This window comes from Hypanus sabinus, chromosome 21 (genome assembly GCF_030144855.1).
Source record: "Hypanus sabinus isolate sHypSab1 chromosome 21, sHypSab1.hap1, whole genome shotgun sequence".
Taxonomy (NCBI): Eukaryota; Metazoa; Chordata; class Chondrichthyes; order Myliobatiformes; family Dasyatidae; genus Hypanus; species Hypanus sabinus.
In genome coordinates this window covers 8129426-8153872 of record NC_082726.1, presented here as the reverse complement: position 1 = coordinate 8153872, position 24447 = coordinate 8129426, and the positions used below count along the sequence as shown (strand labels likewise).

At 49.9% G+C, this 24447-nt stretch overlaps 1 protein-coding gene across 3 annotated transcripts in view; it reads right to left on the bottom strand.

Moving 5' to 3' along the window:
• fes (FES proto-oncogene, tyrosine kinase) overlaps nt 1–24447 on the bottom strand; it is a 118521-nt gene that overhangs the window by 80024 nt on the left and 14050 nt on the right. For 2 of the 3 annotated variants that reach the window (XM_059945912.1, XM_059945911.1), the window contains exon 1: nt 11366–11672. The exons of the other annotated variant lie outside the window; for it this stretch is intronic. The gene's annotated coding sequence lies outside the window, so the exon portion shown is untranslated. Of the gene's footprint in view, nt 1–11365; nt 11673–24447 lie in introns of those variants that run through there. 3 annotated transcript variants of the gene reach the window in all.

Here is a 24447-nt window from a genome sequence, read left to right as displayed (position 1 = left end):
TTGGGTATATTTAAAGTGGAGGTTGATATGTTCTTGATTAGACGGGATGTCAAAGACTACATGGAAAAGGCAGAAGAACGGGGTTGAGAGAGATAATAAATCAGCCACGATGAAATGGCGGAACAGACTCGATGGGCTGAATGGCTAACTCTGCTCCTATGCCTTATGGTCTAGTGATAATAAAGCTGGTTCTGATTGATGGCACACTTGGCCGAATGCTGCCTTCATGTCAATACAGCCAGTCTCACCTGGTCTGTGGGACTGAACAGTGTTTGGACAAGGTCCAGGATGAGGTGGGGAATTGACTGATCCACATGGGACATCAGCAGGCAAGTAACTGCCACTCAGTGATGGCTCCCATCACTCTGATGATTAACCGAGATGGATTTATCCTGCTCTCTGCAAACATTGGCGCGATGCTAATGTTGTAAGAGCTTGGCCCGAAGCCAGCAGATGCCAGTAATGGCAAGAGGAAGTTACAGTGGAGAAGGTGGCTGTTAACATGGGGAAGTGTTTGACATTAACTGTTACAAACCAAAAATAACAAGCCTCGTGTTTAGACTTGAAACCAAATGAAGGCATAATAGCAAACACAGGGCTTTCTGAGAACCCCTGCCTAAACTTCTCTCAGGAAATGGCCCAATCTAGTGGGGTGAGGGTGTGAATGGGACAGGGTACAGGACTGGGACACCAGCGAGACACTGGGGAAGGGGCTGGAGTGAGTGGGGCAGAGTTCAGGACTGGACACAGGTGGGACATGGTATGAGGGTGGGCTGTGAGAAGGGAAGGGTTCAGGAATTGACACCAGCAGGACATGGGGAGGGGGGTGTGGGTGGGGCAGAGTTCAGGACTGGACACCAGCAGGACATGGGGAGGTGGATGTGGGTGGGGCAGTTCAGGAATGGACACCAGCAGGACATGGGGAGGGGGGTGTGGGTGGGGCAGGGTTCAGGAATGGACACCAGCAGGACATGGGGAGGGGGATGTGGGTGGGGCAGGGTTCAGGAATGGACACAGACAGGACATGGGGAGGGGGATGTGGGTGGGGCAGGGTTCAGGAATGGACACAGACAGGACATGGGGAGGGGGGTGTGGGTGGGGCAGGGTTCAGAAATGGACAGACAGGACATAGGGAGGGGGTGTGGGTGGGGCAGAGTTCAGGAATGGACACTGACAGGATGCTGGGGGGGTGTGGGTGGGACAGAGTTCAGGAATGGACACCAGCAGGACATGGGGAGGGGGATGTGGGTGGGGCAGGGTTCAGGAATGGACACAGACAGGACATGGGGAGGGGGGTGTGGGTGGGGCAGAGTTCAGGAATGGACACAGACAGGACATGGGGAGGGGGGTATGGGTGGGGCAGGGTTCAGAAATGGACACAGGCAGGACATGGGGAGGGGGGTATGGGTGGGGCAGGGTTCAGAAATGGACACAGACAGGACATGGGGAGGGGGGTGTGGGTGGGGCAGGGTTCAGAAATGGACAGACAGGACATAGGGAGGGGGTGTGGGTGGGGCAGAGTTCAGGAATGGACAGACAGGACATGGGGAGGGGGATGTGGGTGGGGCAGGGTTCAGGACTGGGGGCTGAGAGCGCGATGACGAATTGCTAACAGGCCTGCTGATGCAAAGGAGAAGCATCTTCACAGTTCTCGTCAACTCAACAATTTTCACATTCCAATTTTTAAGGTTTACACACTGTAAGATTCATTGTGCAACATGCACTTTATGCTGGAGGTATACAACAGGTATACATAGTTTCGCACTTCATTTCCCCCTCCCCCTCCCCCACTTCCCCCTTCACCTGGTCTCACCTATCACCCTCCAGCCTCTCCCCTTCCCAACCCACTCCTCCTAATTCATCTTCTACCCCCTTCCTTTCCAGTCCTGGTGAAGGGCCCCAAAGTAAACATCAACTGTTTATTTCCTTCTGGAGATCCTGCCTGATCGAACTCATTTCTCCTGCATTTTGTGTGTGTAGGTCAGTGGTGAGTGCTTTGGTCTGCTTTCTTTGTCGAGGATACTGGGGTGAGTTTAAGTGTGAAAGTTCAGGCTGTGAAAAGAGAAAGGAGCATAAAAAAGCAACGGGAAAGAAGTTGCCAGTTCACAAGTTGATAGGGTGGTAAAGAAGGTAGATGTTGCGTTGGCTTGATTATTCGAGAGATTGAGTGCAAGCGCCATGAGGTAATGTTGCAGCTCTGTAAAATCCTGGTTGGACCACACCTGGAGCTCGCTGAGTTTGCAATTTCCTGCAGCTTTTTCCAACCTGTACAATACCAGATGGTGCCACAACCAGTTAGAATCCTCTCCTTGGTACATCTGTAGAAATGTGCCAGAATCTTTGATGACATGTTTCTCTCCATAAATGCTGCCCTACCTGCTGAGTTCCTCTATGGACCAAATAAGCCCTTTTTGTGCCCAAATTTTAACGAATCTTTGACCCACTATCTATAAATATAACAAGCCAGGTGAGCTCCAGCCAGAATCAGGCAGCAGTCACTCTGTGCAGGGATCAGCCCTATGCATTGTCTGCAAGTCTCCAGAATGTCTGAGCCCATTACAGCACTGACAATGTTCCTCAGTTAATGCAGTGCCTGTCAGTCTGGATCACGTGCCATTGTGGCCAAGCCAGATAGAGAAACATTTTCGGATACGTCCAACAACAAATCGGCCACATTGTCAGACGAACTACCATTCAATGAAAAATGCAACTAAATTCTCATCGCTCTGGTCAGGTGGAGATAATGAGGTTGCTAAGAGAGAAAACAATTATACTTCTATAATGTTTTTCCAGCACCAGCAGAATTCACTGTTCCCACAGCCGATGATATTACAGATACATTATTGTTGTCATAGCACAGTGGCCACTTTATTAGGTACACTGGCTTGCTAATTCAAATATCTAATCAGCCAATCATGTGGCAGCAACTCAATATATAAAGGCATGCAGATGTGGTCAAGAGGTTCAGTTGTTGTTCAGTCTAGAAATCTGAATGGGGAAGAAATGTGATCTAAGTGACTTTGTGGAATGATTGTTGGTGCCAGATGAGGTGGTTTAAGTATCTCAAAAGCTGATCTCCTTGGATTTTCACACATGACAGTCTCTAGAGTTTACAGAGAATTGTGTGAAAACAAAGTAAGTCATCCGGTGGGCGGCAGTTCTGTGGGTGAAATGAGCTTAACAATGGAAGAGGTCAGAAGAGAATGGCTAGACTGGTTCAAGCAGACAGGAGGATAACGGAAACTCAATTAACCATGCGTTACAACAGAAGAGCATCTCTGGACACACAGCTGAACCTTGAAGAGGATGGGCTACAGGAACAGAACAGCACAAACATACACTTGGTGGCCTCTTTATTAGGTACAGGAAGCATCGGATGAAGTAGCCACTGTGTGTACGGCAACAATATGATTTTGATTCTAAATTCAACCAAATCACCACAGCACAGTCCCAACCATCAGTAGGCAAACAAATAATCTAATAAAGGGACCCAATATTCTCCTCCATAGATGCTGCCTGACCTGTTGAGTTCCTCCAGCAGTTTGTGTGTAGTGATCTACAAAGTTAAAAAAGTCGTGTTTACAAACACTACTACAGAATCAGGTTTAATGTCACTGACAAATATGAAATTCGTTGTTTTGTGACAGTGGTAGAGTGCAATACACAAAATACACTATAAATTACAATAAGAAAGTATTAAAAAATAATGAAGTAGTGGAAAAAGGGCAAAAAGAGTGAGGAAGTGTTCATGGGTTCATTGACCGTTCAGAAATCTGATGGCCAAGGGGAAGAAGCTGTTCCTAAAATGTTGAGCAAGCTTGGGCTTTTCTCTTTGGAGCAAAGGAGGATAAGAGGTGACCTTCAGGCTCCTGTACCACCTCCCTGATGGTAGCTATGAGAAAGAGGCATGTCCTGGGTAGTCAAGGTCATTAAATGGTAGATGCCACACTTTTGAGGCATTTTCTATTAACGATATCCTCAGTGGTGGGGAGTCTAGTGTGGTGGAGCTGCCTCAGTTTACATCTCTCTGCGGCTTTTTCCAGTCCTGTGTATTTGTCAAACCCACAACAGACAGCGATGCAAACTGTTAGAATGCTCTCCATGGTACATCTGTAGAAGTTTGCTACAGATCTCCTCAAACTGCAAATAAAATATAGCCGCTGGCTTGCCTTCTTCGTGATTTCATCAATACGTTGGGCCCAGAATAGATTCTCTGAGACGCTGGCGCTCTCTTGCAACAGACCCTAACTTATCCTTTAAGCTCTCTCAAAACTGTAACAATTGGTCCAGCAAGTGTTGTTAGTGAGTCAGAAAATTGTGGGGTTATGATGCCGTCCAGGATAACAGACAAAGACCTAGATGCCTCTCCCAGGGCAGTGCTTATAACCTCACACCATCTGCTCAAGTGGACGGAGTTCTTAGCCTTTGCACATCCAAACTCACATCATTCTATAGACATGCAGTACAGAGCTTCCTCTCTGCACCTTTCGGAAACTGCACTGGAAGGCTCTACAATGGGTAGTCAAAACTGCCCAACGTGTCACTGGCACCAGCCTACCCACCATCAAGGACATATATTCAGAAAGGCACCGGCAAAGGGCCAGCAACATCATGAAGGATCCCACCCACCCTGCTCATGTTCCACCCCCATCAGGGAGAAAGCAACATAGCATCCATGCCAGGACCACCAAACTCAAAAGCAATTTTCTTCCCCGAGCAGTAAGGCTGATCAACACCTCCACCTATTAACTCCACCACTACTTAATTATTTCCCAAAGTTCAAGGTAAATTTTATTATCAAAGTAAACATATATGTTACCATACACAACCCAGAGATTCAATTTTCTTGTGGGCATACTCAGAAAGTCTATAGAATAGTAAATCTAACAGGACTAGTGAAAGACCCAGGGCAAGCCCTCTGAAATAACAACACCCAGGAACTTAAAGTTGCTAACCTCCTCCAACCTTGATTCTCCAATAAGAACTGGCTTATGGACCTCCGGTTTCCCTCTCCTGAAGTCCGTAACCAGCTCCTTGGTCTTGCTGACATTGAGATAGAGGTTGTTGTTATGACACCACTCAGCTAAATTTTCAGTCTTCCTACTGTATGCTGATTTGTCACCTCCTTTGATTCAGCCCCCAACGGCGGTGTGGTCAGCAAACTTGTACGTGGTGTTGGAGCTGTGCTTAGCCACACAGTCATAGGTGTAAAGCGAGTAGAGCAGGTGGGTAAGTACCCAGCCTTGAGGTGCACTGGCGTTCATGGAGGAGATGTTGCCAATTCAAACTGACTAGGGTTTACAAGTAAGGAAATCCACAAACTAATCGCACAAGGAGGTATTGAGATCTTGGAACTTATTGATTAGTTTTGAGATGATGGTATTGAATGCTGAGCTGCAGTCAATAGAGAGCATCCTGATACATGCATCTTTGCTGCCCTGGTGTTCCAGGATTGAGTGAAGAGCCAATCAGATGGAATCTGCAGTGGACCGGTTGCTTTTGTCGGCAAACTGGAACAGATCCAAGTCACCTCTCTGGCAAAGCTGATACGCTTCATCATCAATCTCTCAAAACATTCATCACAGTCGATGTAAGTGCAACCGGGCAATAGTCATCGAGGAAGGTGACCATGCTCTTCTTGGGCACTGGGATAACTTGAGGTTAAAGATCTCAGTACGTGACCAGCTACCTTGTCCAGTCCAGATGCTTTCCATGGATTCACCCTTCTGAAGGACACTCGCACGCCAGCTCCAGAGACTGAGATCACAGGATCATCGGGGATGTTTCTCCATGTTCTGACGGTCAAAGCGAGCATAGCTCATCTGGAAACGTTAGTGCTCCGACATGGCAAAGCAGCAGTCACCTTATGTACAAACCAGTGTCACTTTATGGACATAGAATCGATGTATACATCTCAAATTTATATTTATTTTGCTTTATTATTATTGTGGTTTTTTTGTGCCAGATCTGGAATAATGATTATTTTGTTCTCCTTTCCACTTGTGTACTGGAAATGACATTAAGCAATCTTGAATCTTTCAATAAACAGGGAGATTTGTATGGTATTTCCACTTCCTGAGTCACCAAGAATGCAAATAATCTGGTCACCATCACCTTGCTGTGTGTGAGTTGGCAGCACATTAACTAGAGAGCACAGGCGGGAAAGAGAACAAGAGAGAGGAGATGAGACATCTACAGGTCTCCACGGTCGTCTGTCACAATGAATTCCACAGGCTCACTATGCTCTGGCTAAAGAGGTTCCTCCTCTTCTCTGTTCTAAAGGGACGTCCATGAATTCTGAGGCTGTCCCCTCTGGTCCTAGACTCTCCCACTATTGGAAACATCCTCTCCACATCCACTCTATCTGTGTCCTCTGGTCCTAGACTCCCCCACTATTGGAAACATCCTCTCCACATCCACTCTATCTGTGTCCTCTGGTCCTAGGCTCCCCACTATTGGAAACATCCTCTCCACATCCACTCTGTCTGTGTCCTCTGGTCCTAGGCTCCCCCACTATTGGAAACATCCTCTCCACATCCACTCTATCTGTGTCCTCTGGTCCTAGACTCCCCCACTATAGGAAACATCCTCTCCACATCCACTCTATCTGTGTCCTCTGGTCCTAGACTCCCCCACTATAGGAAACTTCCTCTCCACATCCACTCTATCTGTGTCCTCTGGTCCTAGACTCCCCCATCATAGGAAACATCCTCTCCACATCCACTCTGTCTGTGTCCTCTGGTCCTAGACTTCCCGACTATAGGAAACTTCCTCTCCACATCCACTCTATCTAGGCCTTTCAATGTTCAATAGGCTTCCCCCATCATTCTTCTAAACTCCAGCTAGTACAGACTGCAGGGAGAACTGAAGGCTTTGGAGGGAGTGCGAAAGATGAGAGCTCTGCTAAGAGGGGTCAGGGTGTCCTGGCTTGGCACATGATTCACAAGTGACTTGGAGAGTGAAGAGTGTTGTGGGAGAATGAAGAACAAATGTAGGGAGGTAATGCTTCAGTTGCGGAGGCCATTGATAAGGTCACAGCTGGAGGACTATAGGTAGTACTGGGGTGGCACGTTATCTTAGCGGCTAGCGTAACGCTATCACAGCACTAGGTTCCCCGGTTCAATGCCCGCCGCCATCTGTAAGGAGTTTCTCCGCATGAATCAGTGGGTTTCCTCCAGGTGTTCCAGTTTCCTCTCACTTTCCAAACACCTATTTGCAACAATCCTACATTAATCTCACATTCTCATCAACTGCCCCAGATTCTACTAATCAGCCATGCCCTCGAGGAAATTTACAGGCCTGCCTGGACTCAAGGCGTAGCCGTTCCCATCATGCAGTGTGCAGAGTTCAGTTCCTGCCGCTGTCTATAAAGAGTAAGCAACTCCATCGTGGTCACCGGCCTCCCCAGCATCAAAGACATCTTCAAAAGGTGATGCCTCAAAAAGGTGGCATCTGTCATTAAGGATCCCATCACCCAGAACGTGCCTTCTTCTCACTGTTACCATCAAGGAGGACGTACAGGAGCCACTCAGCGTTTCAGGAAACAGCTCCTTCCCCTCCACCAACAGATTTATGAATGGACAATGAATTCATGAACACTTCCTCATGACTTTTATTCCCCGTCTTTTTGCAGCATATCGTAATTTTTAGGTTTTTTTTTTAGGTATTGCACTGTCCTGATGATGCAACAAATTTCACGGGCGCCAGTGTCATGAAATTTGTTGTTTTGCATCATCAGTACAAGTACGTACTGTACACCATTCCCCCTTGTCTCTGTGGGTTTCCTGCAGCTTTCCAAAGACTCATGTTAATCGCTCACATGGGTGTAACTGGGGCAGTGTGGACTCTTTGAGCTGGAAGGGTTGGGAACCATGATGTATCTCCAAATAAAATAATCAGTCTTCTTATTTAATGAAGAATTTACCAATTTATAAACAGTTCAAGGAAAGTTACCTACACTGACACCTGCAAATGGGCAGGTTATCTTATGAGGAAAGGTTGGACTAACTGAGCTCAGATTCACTGGCGTTAGAAAAATAAGAATTATAATTGGTTTATTATTGTCGCATATACTGAGATACAGCAAGAAGCTCATCTTGCACATTGTTAGACCATAAGACATAGGAACAGAATTAGGCCATTCAGCCCATCAAGTCTGCTCCACCATTCCATCATTGCTGATCCTGGATCCCACTCAACCCCATACAGATCAAAATATTACATAGTGCATAGTGTAGAACAAGGTGAAATGAAAACAATGCTGAATAAAAAGAAACAGTCACGGAGAAAGTGCAGTGCAGGTAAACAATAAGGTATAATGCCATACAGAGGTAGATTGTGAGGCCAACAGTCTTTCTTGTCGGACTAGACTGAAACATGCGTGTTGCTGAGGAGTGTCGCGACAGTGTTTCCCTGTGGAATCTAGGGGTACCCATTTGATAGATCAGTAATAGGGTTCCTTCGGGCTGCCATGGCTGGGGGAGGGGGTAGTGGGGATAAGCTCCCAATGGTGTGCATCTCAAATCGTCTCTGACCATCAAGTGCAACTTCTGACCTTCACTTGGGGCTTAGCTACTAAACTGGGCAGGACTGAAGAAGGGGTAAAGGCGGGTTACTGGCACCTCAAAACCTGTTGTTTTGGGCAGATGAAGCTCGTCAAATGTGGCTGGCAGCTCATCTAGGAGAAGGAAAACTCTGATCTCAAACTTTTGCTCTACCCACTCACGAGGAAGCATCGGGAGTAAACCCAAAGGAAAGATCTGCAGGCCGGCATCCCGAAGGCAGTCCTACGTGGAGTTCAACGCTGACTAGCAACTGCTGCTGCCAAACTGTATCCGTCTCTGCCTTTCCTTTGGATTGGGCAACAGCTCGCTCTCCATGTCGCCCTGCCCTGTACTTTGGAGTGCCAGGATGCCACGTCCATGAGCGACCCTGCCCAATGGAGGGCCCTCACATAATAATCTTTCTCTTTTGGGGGAGAGTGAGTCATTGCAGTTCTCTTCCTCAAAATGAGTGGAAGTTTGGTGTTTGTGGCAGAACGTGGATGATATTTAATAAGCAGGAGAATAAAACATCGGAGCCAGGAGGGAATGCAGATTTGAGACGGCAATTGGACCAACCATTCTCATGGTAAATGACAGTGCAGTTTAATAGTCGATGTCTCAGTTAAAAGGTAGAACAGGCCTATCAGCCCACAACGTTGTGCCAACCTACCAACTTCCTATGTTGAATCTAACACTACCCTCCTACAAAGCCCTCCATTTTTCCATCTTCCATTTCCTCATCTAGGTTTCTTAAATGTCTCCAATGTATCTGCCTCACTCACCATCCCTGGCAGCATATACCATTGTACCCACCACTTTCAGAGGTACACATTCCCCTATACTTTCCTCCGATCACCTTAAAATTATGCCCCCTCTTTTCCACTCTAACAAAATGTCTCTGGCTATCCACTGAGTTGAGGAGGAATTTCTTCAGCCTGAGGGTGATGGAAGTGTGGAATTCATCACCACAATCGGCTGTGAGCAACGTTCCCTTGAAGTCGGTGAGGATCAACAGTTGCTCAGAGCAGGAAACTTTTAAGTGGCCTGCGTGGCACTTGAAGTTTTATATTATATATATAAAATGCAAACTATGAATATTTAGAATGAAAATTGAAAATCACCTACTTCTGATGTCACTAATTGAAACATAGTCCTGACGAAGGGTCTCGGCCCGAAACGTCGACAGAGCTTCTCCCTATAGATGCTGCCTGGCCTGCTGTGTTCCACCGGCACTTTGTGTGTGTTGTTGTTACATAAAAAGAATATCTTTCTCAGTCCGTAAGCCTCTCCTGGCTGTGCCCAGTTCCAGCCACAGAGCAACAAAGGCTACATGCGCGGTGGCATTGCCGTTACCGTGCGGCTTCGCGCTGGCAGAGCTTACAGGGAACAGCGGCTGAGGAGGCCAAGTCACCGGGTGTATTTAAGGCAGCAGTTGATAGGCTACTAATTGGTAAGGAGTGTTAAGAGGAAGACTGGGGTAGAAAAAAGAAATCAGATACGATTGAATGGCGGAGAATAAACGGGCCAATTCTGCTTCGGTATCCTACGGGTTTATGGACCTGCAGAGGTCAGGGGAAGGTCCCCACTGAAAACCGAGCAGAGGATGAGGTCTTGGGAACTCAACAGACAGTAGGTGCAGGAGCAGGCCATTCGGCCCCTCGAGCCAGCACCACCATTCAATGTGATCGTGGCTGATCATCCACAATCAGTACCCCGTTCCTGCCTTCTCCCCATATCCCTTGACTCCTTCCCAGGCAGTGTAGCGATGGAGCGATTTTTGAGGTTAGCACATGTAGCAAATAACCTTAACTGAGTTCAGCCTCTAGCCTTCAGATCTGAAAATGAACTGTGGACTAAATCTAAACTGCAGCTCTGAACAATGGATTCCTAAGAACCAAGTTAATTGGAAAGAGAGACCCGCTGATTTAAATGTTTTACTCGGTGGGAACAGAAAGGTATGATGGTGGGAAGATCCAGGCATTTGAAAGTGTGACATGTAGTTCAAAGGAAGCATTGTAAATGTGGAATTGCTTGGATTGTCCTTAATTTTTCTTTGATCTTTAGTATACAAAATGTCATGTGGTGTTGGGTCCCCCCCCCCCCACACACACACAAAGGCTGTCAGCTTATTTGTGATATTTTATTGAGTTGAGACAGCCTCATGTCTACCAGTACCTCTCTCCAGTGACCACTCAGGTATTCACACAGGACCCTGAAGATTACGGAATCTACCTCTGTACCACCTTGCACCTTATTGTTGTCAGCAGCGTCTCTCTGTGAGTAGTTTTGCTTTGTTCGAGCTCCAAATGAGGTTCATTATCGCTGACATCTGCCGTGAAATGTGTTGTTAAGTGGCAGCAGTGTAGCGCAATACTGACACGTTACAAATTACAATAGGAGTTTCTGAACAGTTCGGTCCGATCTGGAGGTGCCCCTCCGGCCAGTGTCCAGTCCCACCTGCGGGAGGGTCCGTGACCTCCCCGAGAGCCACCCAGGCAGGCCCACGTCGCGGACAAATCTCCGAAGTCCGGACAACCTTTCCCAATGACTCTACAGCCTGCCGAGTCCATACTGGCTCACAAAACAATGACACTTCCTCCCCCTCCCCCGTAACCTGTTCTTCCCCCAGCGCCGCGCAACGAACCCGGGATACCCCGACTCAGAACTCTGATGTCAGGTGCCCGTCTCAATCCTCTCCAAATATTTTCATTTTCTGACACAGACTATTGCCGCTCTCTACCCGCGGGAATAATTTGCAAATCAAAAACGCGAAATTTAAGCAGCGCCGCGGCGGGGGCGTTAACTCGCTCTCCAGGACTCACCTCCCGGTGAACAAATATCTGATTTATAATTATTAATATAGCGTGCAGTCGCCGGAAACGTCGTGTCCCGCTCCCTCAAGCGACTTGCGAGCCGAAGTCAGCAGAGGAAATCGGCCGGGGTAGAGTGGCTCCGAATGCCGGCGGGACCTCCTGTCGGCCAGTCACATCCCCGCCCTCGCTCCCCTCGATTCCTTACAGCCAACTTGCCCGGCAGCTCCTGCTCTGGTTTTGTGAAGTGCTCTCTGACCTAGCGCCGCGGTCCCCAGTTTCCTTCCTCTCTCCGCGACCAGTGTGAATGTCCCACACCTTCCGCGCTACCGCTTAACCCTCGCCGTGCCGGACAGCCGCGGCCGCCTGCCTCCGCCCCTCGTTAAACGCTAGCGCTAATTGATCAGGGGGGTGGGGTGGTCCTTTAAACTCCAATGCGTTAGAGAAAGTATTATTTCGTTGCCGACTGATAACGTACGTGTAAGTGTGTGTGAGACCTTGGTAAAAGTGAGTCGGGGGGATTCGAGCTCACGCCCCGCAGCCATTTGGTTCTTGAAGCAATCGGTAAAATCCACATCACTGCAGTTTGGCAAAATGATGACCACTGCACAAAAAAGCACTTTGTTTAGTTTTTGTTCCTTACAGGCCTTCGGCCCACGACCTTGTAAACTACCCCAACATCAACTTCAGGCTTCACTGCAACCTAACTCTCCCGTTTCCTTTCTGCCTGTCGGTTCACTTAAACCCCTACTGTATCTGCCCTGGCAGTGTATTCCCACACCCACCGCTCTCTGGGGGAAAAAACTTACCTCTGACATCCCTCCTGTACTTTCCTCCAAACACCTTAAAATTATACCCCCTTATATTAGCCGTTTCCACCCTGGGAAGAGATGCCTCTGGCTGTCCACCCTGGGAAGAGATGCCTCTGGCTGTCCACCCTGGGAAGAGATGCCTCTATCATCTTGTACTCCTCTATCAAGCCACCTCTCATCCTCTTGCACTCCAAAGAGAAGGTCCTAGCTCACTCAACTAGGCAGTTTCCTGGTAAAACTCCTCAGCATTCTCTCCAAAGCTTCTACGTCTTTCTAGTAATGAGTAGACCAAAACTGAACACAATTCTCCAAGTGCGGTCTAACTGGAGGTTTATAGATCTGCAGTATTACTTTGTGGCCCTCGAATCAATTCCCTGGCTATTTGAGAAGCTGGTGAATATCACAAGCCCTGTTTATGTGGCCACTGACGCCAGGCAGACAATCTCTGATGAGTAGTGACAATGGCTGGGGTCACCCATCTTGTAAAGACACTGCCCAGAAGAAGGCCCAGAAGACACTGCCCAGAAGGCCCAGAAGGCCCAGAAGACACTGCCCAGAAGAAGGCCATGGCAAACCACTTCCGCAGAAAAAATTGCTCAAATAGACCCCTGTCATACAATATGGCACACAATGACCATGATGACATATAATTGAATTAAATTATGTAGTGCAAAAGAGAGGAAAGAAACACTCAGGTAGCGTACATGAGTTCATTGTCCATTCATAACATTGACTGAGGAGGGGAAGGAGCTGTTCCTGAAACTTTGTGTGTGAGGCTTCAGGCTCTTGTACTTCCTCCCTGATGGTAGCAATGAGAAGAGGACATGTTCTCGGTGATGGGATCCTTAATGATGGATGCCACCTTTTTTAGGTACCACTTTTTGAAGATGTCCTCAGTGCTAGGGAGGCAGTTGCCCATGATGGAGCTGGCTGAGTTTAGAACCTCCTGTGACTTTTTCTAATCCTCTGCAGTGGTCCCCTCCATACCAGACAGTGAAGCAACTGGACAGCGTGTTCTCCGCAGTACACCTGTAGAAATTTGCAAGAGTCTTTTGTACCATGCCAATTCTCATCAAACTCCTAATAAAATATAATCACTGTAGTGCCTTATTTGTAATTGCATCAGTATGTTGGTCCCAGGATAGATCCTCAGAGATACCCAGGAACTCATTTATTACCCTTGGGCTTTACTGGCTCCATATTGTGGCAGTCTAATTTCCTTCCATCTACAAATTCCTCTGTAACTTTGTTGCCCCTACTCCTGTAATTTTTTCCACCCTTGTAGTCTCCAGATCAAACAAAGTCTGGCTCTTTGGCCTCTGTATTACCTGCATCTTTCTCAGTCATTGTAGTCTGAAAATCTCTCACTGAAACTTTCCACAAAGGCGGACGGACCATGCACCTTCTTCACCACCCTGTCAACCCATGTAGAATCTTATTGAATCCCTAGCAAGGCTCAAGGCCCTTCAGCCCCACTGGATGTTGCTGCCATAAGGCCCATCCAAGCTATCAACTTTTTTTCAAATACCACCAGTGAAGAGATGTCTTTTAAGAAAATCTACAGCACATTACAGGCCCTTCAGCCCACAATGTTGTGCTGACTATGTAACTTACTCTAGAAGCTGCCTAGTATTTTCCTACTGCATAGCCCTATTTTTCTAAGCTCCATGTACCTATCTAAGAGGGTCTTTAAAGACCCTATTGTAGAACTCTCTATGTGAAAAATTTACCTCTGACATCCCCACAGTACCTATTTCCAAGCACTTTAAAACTATGCCCTCTCGTGTTAGCCATTTCAACCCTGTGAAAAAGCCTCTGACTATCCACATGATCAATGCCTCTTATCATCTTATACACCTCTATCAGGTCACTTCTCATCCTCCATCGCTCCATGGAGAAAAGGCAGAGTTCACTCAACCGAAGGCATGCTCTCCAATCCAGGCAACGTACTTGTAAATCTCCTCTGCACCCTCTCTATGATATCCACATCCTTCCTGTAGTGGGAAGACCGGAAGAGAGCACAGTAAACCATCTGAACAACACAGAAGCACGAAGCTGCTACAGTGGGTAACAAGACAGATCACAGAGCAACAGCCACAGACTCATACACCGCTGGAAGGCATGACTTCCTGGAGCAGAGGCAGAGGGCTCTGGCAAAGGCTAGGCAGAGGGCTCTGGCAAAGGCTAGACAGGGCTGGTCTGCACAGCAGTGATGGGAACGGGACTGGTGCAGCCCTCCAGTCCTTACTACAGGATCAGAGATGGTGAGGTTCAGTAGCATTAAGTTCTTTGGTGTCAACATAGCTGCCCTGGTTCAAGTTCAGGAACAGTTATTACCCTCTCAACTATTAGGCTTTTGAGTCAGAGAGAATAACTTCACTTGCCCCATCACTGAACTATTCCCACAACCTATGGACTCATCTTTAGGGACTGCTCATCTCATGTTCTCAATACAGTGCTTATTCATTATTATGTTACTTTTTCTTCTTGTCTTTGCGCAGTCGTCTTTTTTTGCAGATTGGTTGTTGCCCATTCTGTTGGGTGCAGCCAAGCACCTCACCTGTCGCTAAGGGTGATTTAAATATCTCTTAAGATCCTGGCAGTTTCTGCACTTGCCTTCTGTAGGGTCCAAGGGAACACCTTGTCAGGCCCTGGGGATTTATCTGCCCTACTTTGCCTCAAAACAGCAAACACCTCCTCCTCTGTAATCTGTCTAAAGTCTAGGAAGTTGATGCCGCTTTGCCTCACTTATGTAGACTCTGTGCCTGTCTCCTGAATAAATACAGATGCAAAAAATGCTTTTAAGATCTCCCTCATCACTTTTGGTTCCATGCATGGATTATCATTCTGTTCTTTCACAGGACCAATTTTGTCCCAATTGATTCTATTGTTTTTCTTGCCTTATTGTGATTACTCATGAGCAAATGAATCTCAGGATTGTATATGATGACATGTATGTACTTCAGTAACGAATTTACTTTGAACGTATGTGCCATCACATGGATCTATGCCCTGCTTCTTAGAAGTTTGTGTAGGTTTGGCATGTCATCAAAACTTTGAAAAACTTCTGTAGATACACAGTGGAGAATACCCTGACTGGTTGTATTACAGCCTGGTATGGAAATATCGATGCCCATGAGTGGAAATGGTGAGTACAGCCCTGCCCATCACGGCTGATGCTCTCCACATCTGGAATTCTGAAACAAAACCAGAGATGGTTGGGAACATTCCAGGTATCTCATCGAAAAGTACAACATATATACAGGTCCCTCAGTCCGTCTAGTCTGTGCCAAAACCATTTAAACTGCCTACTCCCATCAACCTACACCAGGACCATAGCTTTCTATAACCCTACCATCCATGTACCTATCCAAACTTTCCTTAAATGTTGAAATTGAGCTTGCATGCACCATGTTCTCTGGTAGCTCATTCCACAGTCAAACAACCCTCAGAGTGAAGAAGTTTCCCCTCATGTTCTCCTTAAACTTCTCACATTTCATCTTTAACCCATGACCTCTGGTTGTAGTCCCACCAAACTCCAGTGGAAAAAGCCTGCTTGCATTTACACTAACCCTACCCCTCATAGTTTTGTATACCTCTGTCAAATCTCCTCTCAACCTTCTATGTTCCAAGAAATAACCTATTCAATTTTCCCTATAACTCAGGTTCTCCAGTTCCAGCAACATCTATGCAAATTTTCTTTCAATTTTGTTTACATCTTTCCTGTAGGTAGGTGATCAAAACTGTACGCAATACTCCAAATTAGGCCTCACCGATCTTATACAATTTCTACATAACATACCAACTCCTGTATTCATTACATTGAGTTAAGAAGGCCAACGTGCCAAAAGCATTCTTTACAACCCTATTTACATGTGATGCCACTCTCAATGAATTATGGACCTGTATTTCCAGATCCTCTTGTTCTACTGCACTCCTAAGTACTCTACCATTCACTGTGTAAGACCCACTCCGGTTGCTCCTTCCAAAGTGCAAAACCTCTCCCTTGTCTGCATTAAATTCCATTTGCCATTTTCTAGCCATTTTTCTAGCTGATGCGGATCCCCCTGCAAACCACAATAGTCTTTCTTGCTGTCCACTACATCCCCAATCTTGGTGTTATCCGCAAATGTGATCCACAATGTTAACCACAATATCATCCAGATCACTGATATAGACGACAAACAATAATGGACCCATTACCACAAGTCACAGGCCTCCAGAAAGAGAGGCAACTCTCTACTATCACTCTATGGTTTCTCCCACAAAGCCCATGTCTAATCCAATTTACTACCTCATCCTGAATGCCGAGCGACCGAACACGCGGAACCTTGTCAAATGCCTTATTAAAGTCCATGTAGACAACATCCACTGTCTTGCCTTCATCAACTTTCCTGGTAACTTCTTCAAAAAACTCTAAAAGATTGGTTAGATACACCTACCACACACAAAGCCATGCTGATATCCCTAATCAGTCCCTGTCTATCCAAATACTCATATATCCAGTCCCTTGGAATAACTTCCAATAACTTTCCCACTACTCATGCCAGGCTCACCGGCCTATCATTCCCTGGTTTCTGTTTAGAGCCTTTCTTCAACAGTGGAACAACACTGGCTACCCTCCAATCCTCTGGCACCTCACCTGTCACTAAGGGTGATTTAAATATCTCTTAAGATCCTGGCAGTTTCTGCACTTGCCTTCTGTAGGGTCCAAGGGAACACCTTGTCAGGCCCTGGGGATTTATCTGCCCTACTTTGCCTCAAAACAGCAAACACCTCCTCCTCTGTAATCTGTCTAAAGTCTAGGAAGTTGATGCTGCTTTGCCTCACTTATGTAGACTCTGTGCCTGTCTCCTGAATAAATACAGATGCAAAAAATGCTTTTAAGATCTCCCTCATCACTTTTGGTTCCATGCATGGATTATCATTCTGTTCTTTCACAGGACCAATTTTGTCCCTTGCAGTCCTTTTGTTCTTAACGTATCTGTAGAATCCCTTGGGATTCTCCTTCACTTTGTCTGCGGGGGCAACCTTATGATTTCTTTTTTAAATGTTGTCTCGCAATTTTTATACTCCATAAGCACCTCATTTGTTGTTTACCTGCGTATACCTGCCAGGCAGCTCCTTTTTCTCTTAACTAGGGTCTCAATATCTCTTGAAAACCAAGGTTCCCAACACCTGTTGTCTTTACCTTTTATTCTGACAGGCACACACAAGCTTTGTACCCTCAAAATTTCACTTTGAAGGCCTCCCACTTACCAAGAACACCTTTGCCAGAAAGCAGCCCGTCCCAATCCACACTTGCCAGATCATCCCTGACACCATCAAAGTTGGCCTTCCTCCAATTTAGAATCTCAACCCACAGACCAGACCTGTCTTTTTGCATATTTACTTTGAACCTAACAATATTGTGGTCACTGAATGCAAAGAGTTCCCCTCCACAAACTTCAGTCACCTGCTCTGTCTCATTCCTTAATAGCAGATCAAGTATCGCATACCCTCTCATTGCGACTTCTATGTACTGATAAAGAAAACACATTTAACAAATTCTATCCCATCTAGTCCTTTTACACTATGGGAGACCCAATCAATATGTGGAAAGTTAAGATCACACACTTTAATAACTTTATATTTCTCACAACAATCTGCAAACTCTCTTCAAATTTGATCTTCTAAATCCCTCAGACTGTTGGGTGGTCTGTAATATAGCCCCATTAACATGGTTATACCTTCCTTATTACTCAGCTTCACCCATAATGCCTCGTTAGATGAGTCCTCCAGCTATCCTGAGCACTGCCATGATTTTTCCCTGACTAGTAACGCCACCCCTCCTCCTGTTCTGTCGCATCTAAACTGACAGAGCCCCAGAACACTGAGCTGCCAGTCCTGCCCCTCCTGCAATCAGGTCTCACTAATGGCAACAGTGTGTTGATCCATGGCCTCTCATCTGCCCTTGCTACAGTACTTCCTGCATTGAAACATTAGCAGCTCAGGACACAAGTCACACCACACTCAACCTTTTTATTCCTAATTTTGTCTGATTTTATCTGCCTCCACAACCTCTCCACTAACTGTTCTGACACTCTGGTACCCATCCCCCTGAAGCTCTAGTTAAACACCCCTCCTCACCCTGTGCAGTAATGGCAAATCTTCCCACTGGGATATTAGTACCCTCCATTTCAGGTGCAAATAATCTCTTCTGTACAGGTCCCACCTTCCCTGAAAGGGAGTCCAATGATCCAAAAATCTTCTGCCCTCCCTCCCACACCAACTCCTTACCCACGTGCTAAACTGTATAATCTTCCTATTTTTGGCCTCACCAGCATTTGACAATCCTGAGATCAAAACCCTGGAGGTCCTGCCCTTCAATATAGCATCCAACTGAACTCACTATGCAGAACCTTGTCACTCTTCCTACCTAAGTATATCATTAGTAGCTACATGGACTATGACCTCTTCAGAATGCTGAGGACTCGATCCGGTGCTGAGAACACGATCCCGTGCTGAGGACTCGATCCCGTGCTGTGAACTCGATCCCGTGCTGAGAACACGATCCCGTGCTGAGGACTCGATCCGGTGCTGAGAACACGATCCCGTGCTGAGGACTCGATCCCGTGCTGAGGACTCGATCCCGTGCTGAGGACTCGATCCCGTGCTGAGGACTCGATCCCGTGCTGTGAACTTGATCCGGTGCTGAGGACTCGATCCGGTGCTGAGGACTCGATCCCGTGCTGTGAACACGATCCCGTGCTGAGGACTCGATCCGGTGCTGAGGACTCGATCCGGTGCTGAGGACTCGATCCCATGCTGAGGACTCGATCCGGTGCTGAGGACTCGATCCGGTGCTGAGGACTCGATCCCGTGCTGAGGACTCGATCCCGTGCTCTGGACTCGATCCCATGCTGTGAACTCGATCCCGTGCTGTGAACTCGATCCCGTGCTGTGAACTCGATCCCGTGCTGTGAACTCGATCCGGTGCTGTGAACTCGATCCGGTGCTGAGGACTCGATCCGGTGCTGAGGACTCGATCCCGTGCTGTGAACTCGATCCCGTGCTGAGGACTCGATCCCGTGCTGAGGACTCGATCCCGTGCTGAGGACTCGATCCAGTGCTGTGAACTCGATCCCGTGCTGAGGACTCGATCCCGTGCTGAGGACTCGATCCCGTGCTGAGGACTCGATCCGGTGCTGAGAACACGATCCCGTGCTGAGGACTCGATCCGGTGCTGAGAACACGATCCCGTGCTGAGGACTCGATCCCGTGATGAGGACTCGATCCCGTGCTGAGGACTCGATCCCGTGCTGAGGACTCGATCCCGTGCTGTGAACTTGATCCGGTGCTGAGGACTCGATCCGGTGCTGAGGACTCGATCCCGTGCTGTGAACACGATCCCGTGCTGAGGACTCGATCCCGTGCTGAGGACTCGATCCGGTGCTGAGGACTCGATCCGGTGCTGAGGACTCGATCCCATGCTGAGGACTCGATCCGGTGCTGAGGACTCGATCCGGTGCTGAGGACTCGATCCCGTGCTGAGGACTCGATCCCGTGCTCTGGACTCGATCCCATGCTGTGAACTCGATCCCGTGCTGTGAACTCGATCCCGTGCGGTGAACTCGATCCCGTGCTGTGAACTCGATCCCGTGCTGTGAACTCGATCCGGTGCTGAGGACTCGATCCGGTGCTGAGGACTCGATCCCGTGCTGTGAACTCGATCCCGTGCTGAGGACTCGATCCCGTGCTGAGGACTCGATCCCGTGCTGAGGACTCGATCCAGTGCTGTGAACTCGATCCCGTGCTGAGGACTCGATCCCGTGCTGAGGACTCGATCCCATGCTGAGGACTCGATCCGGTGCTGTGAACTCGATCCCGTGCTGAGGACTCGATCCGGTGCTGAGGACTCGATCCCGTGCTGAGGACTTGATTCGGTGCTGAGGACTCGATCCCGTGCTGTGAACTCGATCCGGTGCTGAGGACTCGATCCCGTGCTGAGAACTCGATCCCGTGCTGAGGACTCGATCCGGTGCTGAGGACTCGATCCCGTGCTGTGAACTTGATCCGGTGCTGAGGACTCGATCCCGTGCTGTGAACTCGATCCCGTGCTGAGGACTCGATCCCGTGCTGAGGACTCGATCCCGTGCTGAGGACTCGATCCAGTGCTGTGAACTCGATCTCGTGCTGAGGACTCGATCCCATGCTGAGGACTCGATCCGGTGCTGAGGACTCGATCCCGTGCTGAGGACTTGATTCGGTGCTGAGGACTCGATCCCATGCTGTGAACTCGATCCCGTGCTGTGAACTCGATCCGGTGCTGAGGACTCGATCCCGTGCTGTGAACTCGATCCGGTGCTGAGGACTCGATCCCGTGCTGAGAACTCGATCCCGTGCTGAGGACTCGATCCCGTGCTGTGAACTTGATCCGGTGCTGAGGACTCGATCCGGTGCTGAGGACTCAATCCCGTGCTGAGGACTCGATCCCGTGCTGAGGACTCGATCCCGTGCTGTGAACTCGATCCCGTGCTGTGAACTCGATCCGGTGCTGTGAACTCGATCCGGTGCTGAGGACTCGATCCGGTGCTGAGGACTCGATCCCGTGCTGTGAACTCGATCCCGTGCTGAGGACTCGATCCCGTGCTGAGGACTCGATCCCGTGCTGAGGACTCGATCCAGTGCTGTGAACTCGATCCCGTGCTGAGGACTCGATCCCGTGCTGAGGACTCGATCCCGTGCTGAGGACTTGATTCGGTGCTGAGGACTCGATCCCGTGCTGTGAACTCGATCCGGTGCTGAGGACTCGTTCCCGTGCTGTGAACTCGATCCCGTGCTGTGAACTCGATCCCGTGCTGTGAACTCGATCCCGTGCTGTGAACTCGATCCGGTGCTGTGAACTCGATCCGGTGCTGAGGACTCGATCCGGTGCTGAGGACTCGATCCCGTGCTGTGAACTCGATCCCGTGCTGAGGACTCGATCCCGTGCTGAGGACTCGATCCCGTGCTGAGGACTCGATCCAGTGCTGTGAACTCGATCCCGTGCTGAGGACTCGATCCCGTGCTGAGGACTCGATCCCGTGCTGAGGACTCGATCCGGTGCTGAGAACACGATCCCGTGCTGAGGACTCGATCCGGTGCTGAGAACACGATCCCGTGCTGAGGACTCGATCCCGTGATGAGGACTCGATCCCGTGCTGAGGACTCGATCCCGTGCTGAGGACTCGATCCCGTGCTGTGAACTTGATCCGGTGCTGAGGACTCGATCCGGTGCTGAGGACTCGATCCCGTGCTGTGAACACGATCCCGTGCTGAGGACTCGATCCCGTGCTGAGGACTCGATCCGGTGCTGAGGACTCGATCCGGTGCTGAGGACTCGATCCCATGCTGAGGACTCGATCCGGTGCTGAGGACTCGATCCGGTGCTGAGGACTCGATCCCGTGCTGAGGACTCGATCCCGTGCTCTGGACTCGATCCCATGCTGTGAACTCGATCCCGTGCTGTGAACTCGATCCCGTGCGGTGAACTCGATCCCGTGCTGTGAACTCGATCCCGTGCTGTGAACTCGATCCGGTGCTGAGGACTCGATCCGGTGCTGAGGACTCGATCCCGTGCTGTGAACTCGATCCCGTGCTGAGGACTCGATCCCGTGCTGAGGACTCGATCCCGTGCTGAGGACTCGATCCAGTGCTGTGAACTCGATCCCGTGCTGAGGACTCGATCCCGTGCTGAGGACTCGATCCCATGCTGAGGACTCGATCCGGTGCTGTGAACTCGATCCCGTGCTGAGGACTCGATCCGGTGCTGAGGACTCGATCCCGTGCTGAGGACTTGATTCGGTGCTGAGGACTCGATCCCGTGCTGTGAACTCGATCCGGTGCTGAGGACTCGATCCCGTGCTGAGAACTCGATCCCGTGCTGAGGACTCGATCCGGTGCTGAGGACTCGATCCCGTGCTGTGAACTTGATCCGGTGCTGAGGACTCGATCCCGTGCTGTGAACTCGATCCCGTGCTGAGGACTCGATCCCGTGCTGAGGACTCGATCCCGTGCTGAGGACTCGATCCAGTGCTGTGAACTCGATCTCGTGCTGAGGACTCGATCCCATGCTGAGGACTCGATCCGGTGCTGAGGACTCGATCCCGTGCTGAGGACTTGATTCGGTGCTGAGGACTCGATCCCATGCTGTGAACTCGATCCCGTGCTGTGAACTCGATCCGGTGCTGAGGACTCGATCCCGTGCTGTGAACTCGATCCGGTGCTGAGGACTCGATCCCGTGCTGAGAACTCGATCCCGTGCTGAGGACTCGATCCCGTGCTGTGAACTTGATCCGGTGCTGAGGACTCGATCCGGTGCTGAGGACTCAATCCCGTGCTGAGGACTCGATCCCGTGCTGAGGACTCGATCCCGTGCTGTGAACTCGATCCCGTGCTGTGAACTCGATCCGGTGCTGTGAACTCGATCCGGTGCTGAGGACTCGATCCGGTGCTGAGGACTCGATCCCGTGCTGTGAACTCGATCCCGTGCTGAGGACTCGATCCCGTGCTGAGGACTCGATCCCGTGCTGAGGACTCGATCCAGTGCTGTGAACTCGATCCCGTGCTGAGGACTCGATCCCGTGCTGAGGACTCGATCCCGTGCTGAGGACTTGATTCGGTGCTGAGGACTCGATCCCGTGCTGTGAACTCGATCCGGTGCTGAGGACTCGTTCCCGTGCTGAGAACTCGATCCCGTGCTGAGGACTCGATCCCGTGCTGAGGACTCGATCCCATGCTGAGAACACGATCCCGTGCTGAGGACTCGATCCGGTGCTGTGGACTCGATCCGGTGCTGAGGACTCGATCCCGTGCTGTGAACTTGATTCGGTGCTGAGGACTCAATCCGGTGCTGTGGACTCGATCCGGTGCTGAGGACTCGATCCCGTGCTGAGGACTCGATCCCGTGCTGAGGACTCGATCCCGTGCTGTGAAGTCGATCCCGTGCTGTGGACTCGATCCGGTGCTGAGGACTCGATCCGGTGCTGTGAACTCGATCCGGTGCTGAGGACTCGATCCCCTGCTGAGGACTCGATCCGGTGCTGAGGACTCGATCCCCTGCTGAGGACTCGATCCCGTGCTGAGGACTCGATCCGGTGCTGAGGACTCGATCCCCTGCTGAGGACTCGATCCGGTGCTGAGGACTCGATCCCCTGCTGAGGACTCGATCCCGTGCTGAGGACTCGATCCGGTGCTGAGGACTCGATCCCATGCTGAGGACTCGATCCGGTGCTGAGGACTCGATCCCCTGCTGAGGACTCGATCCGGTGCTGAGGACTCGATCCCCTGCTGAGGACTCGATCCGGTGCTGAGGACTCGATCCGGTGCTGTGAACTCGACCCGGTGCTGAGGACTCGATCCCGTGCTATGAACTCGATCCGGTGCTGTGAACTCGATCCCGTGCTGAGGACTCGATCTGGTGCTGGGGACTCGATCCCGTGCTGAGGACTCGATCCCGTGCTGTGAACTCGATCCGGTGCTGGGGACTCGATCCCGTGCTGAGGACTCGATCCCGTGATGTGAACTCGATCCCGTGCTGAGGACTCGATCCTGTGCTGAGGACTCGATCCGGTGCTGAGGACTCGATCCCGTGCTATGAACTCGATCCGGTGCTGAGGACTCGATCCCGTGCTGAGGACTCGATCCGGTGCTGAGGACTTGATCCGGTGCTGAGGACTCGATCCGGTGCTGAGGACTCGATCCCGTGCTGAGGACTCGATCCGGTGCTGAGGACTCGATCCCGTGCTGTGAACTCGATCCCGTGCTGAGGACTCGATCCCGTGCTGAGGACTCGATCCCGTGCTGAGGACTCGATCCAGTGCTGTGAACTCGATCCCGTGCTGAGGACTCGATCCCGTGTTGAGGACTCGATCCCGTGCTGAGGACTTGATTCGGTGCTGAGGACTCGATCCCGTGCTGTGAACTCGATCCGGTGCTGAGGACTCGATCCCGTGCTGAGAACTCGATCCCGTGCTGAGGACTCGATCCCGTGCTGAGGACTCGATCCCATGCTGAGAACACGATCCCGTGCTGAGGACTCGATCCCGTGCTGTGAACTTGATCCGGTGCTGAGGACTCGATCCGGTGCTGAGGACTCAATCCAGTGCTGTGGACTCGATCCGGTGCTGAGGACTCGATCCCGTGCTGAGGACTCGATCCCGTGCTGAGGACTCGATCCCGTGCTGTGAAGTCGATCCCGTGCTGTGGACTCGATCCCATGCTGAGGACTCGATCCCGTGCTATGAACTCGATCCGGTGCTG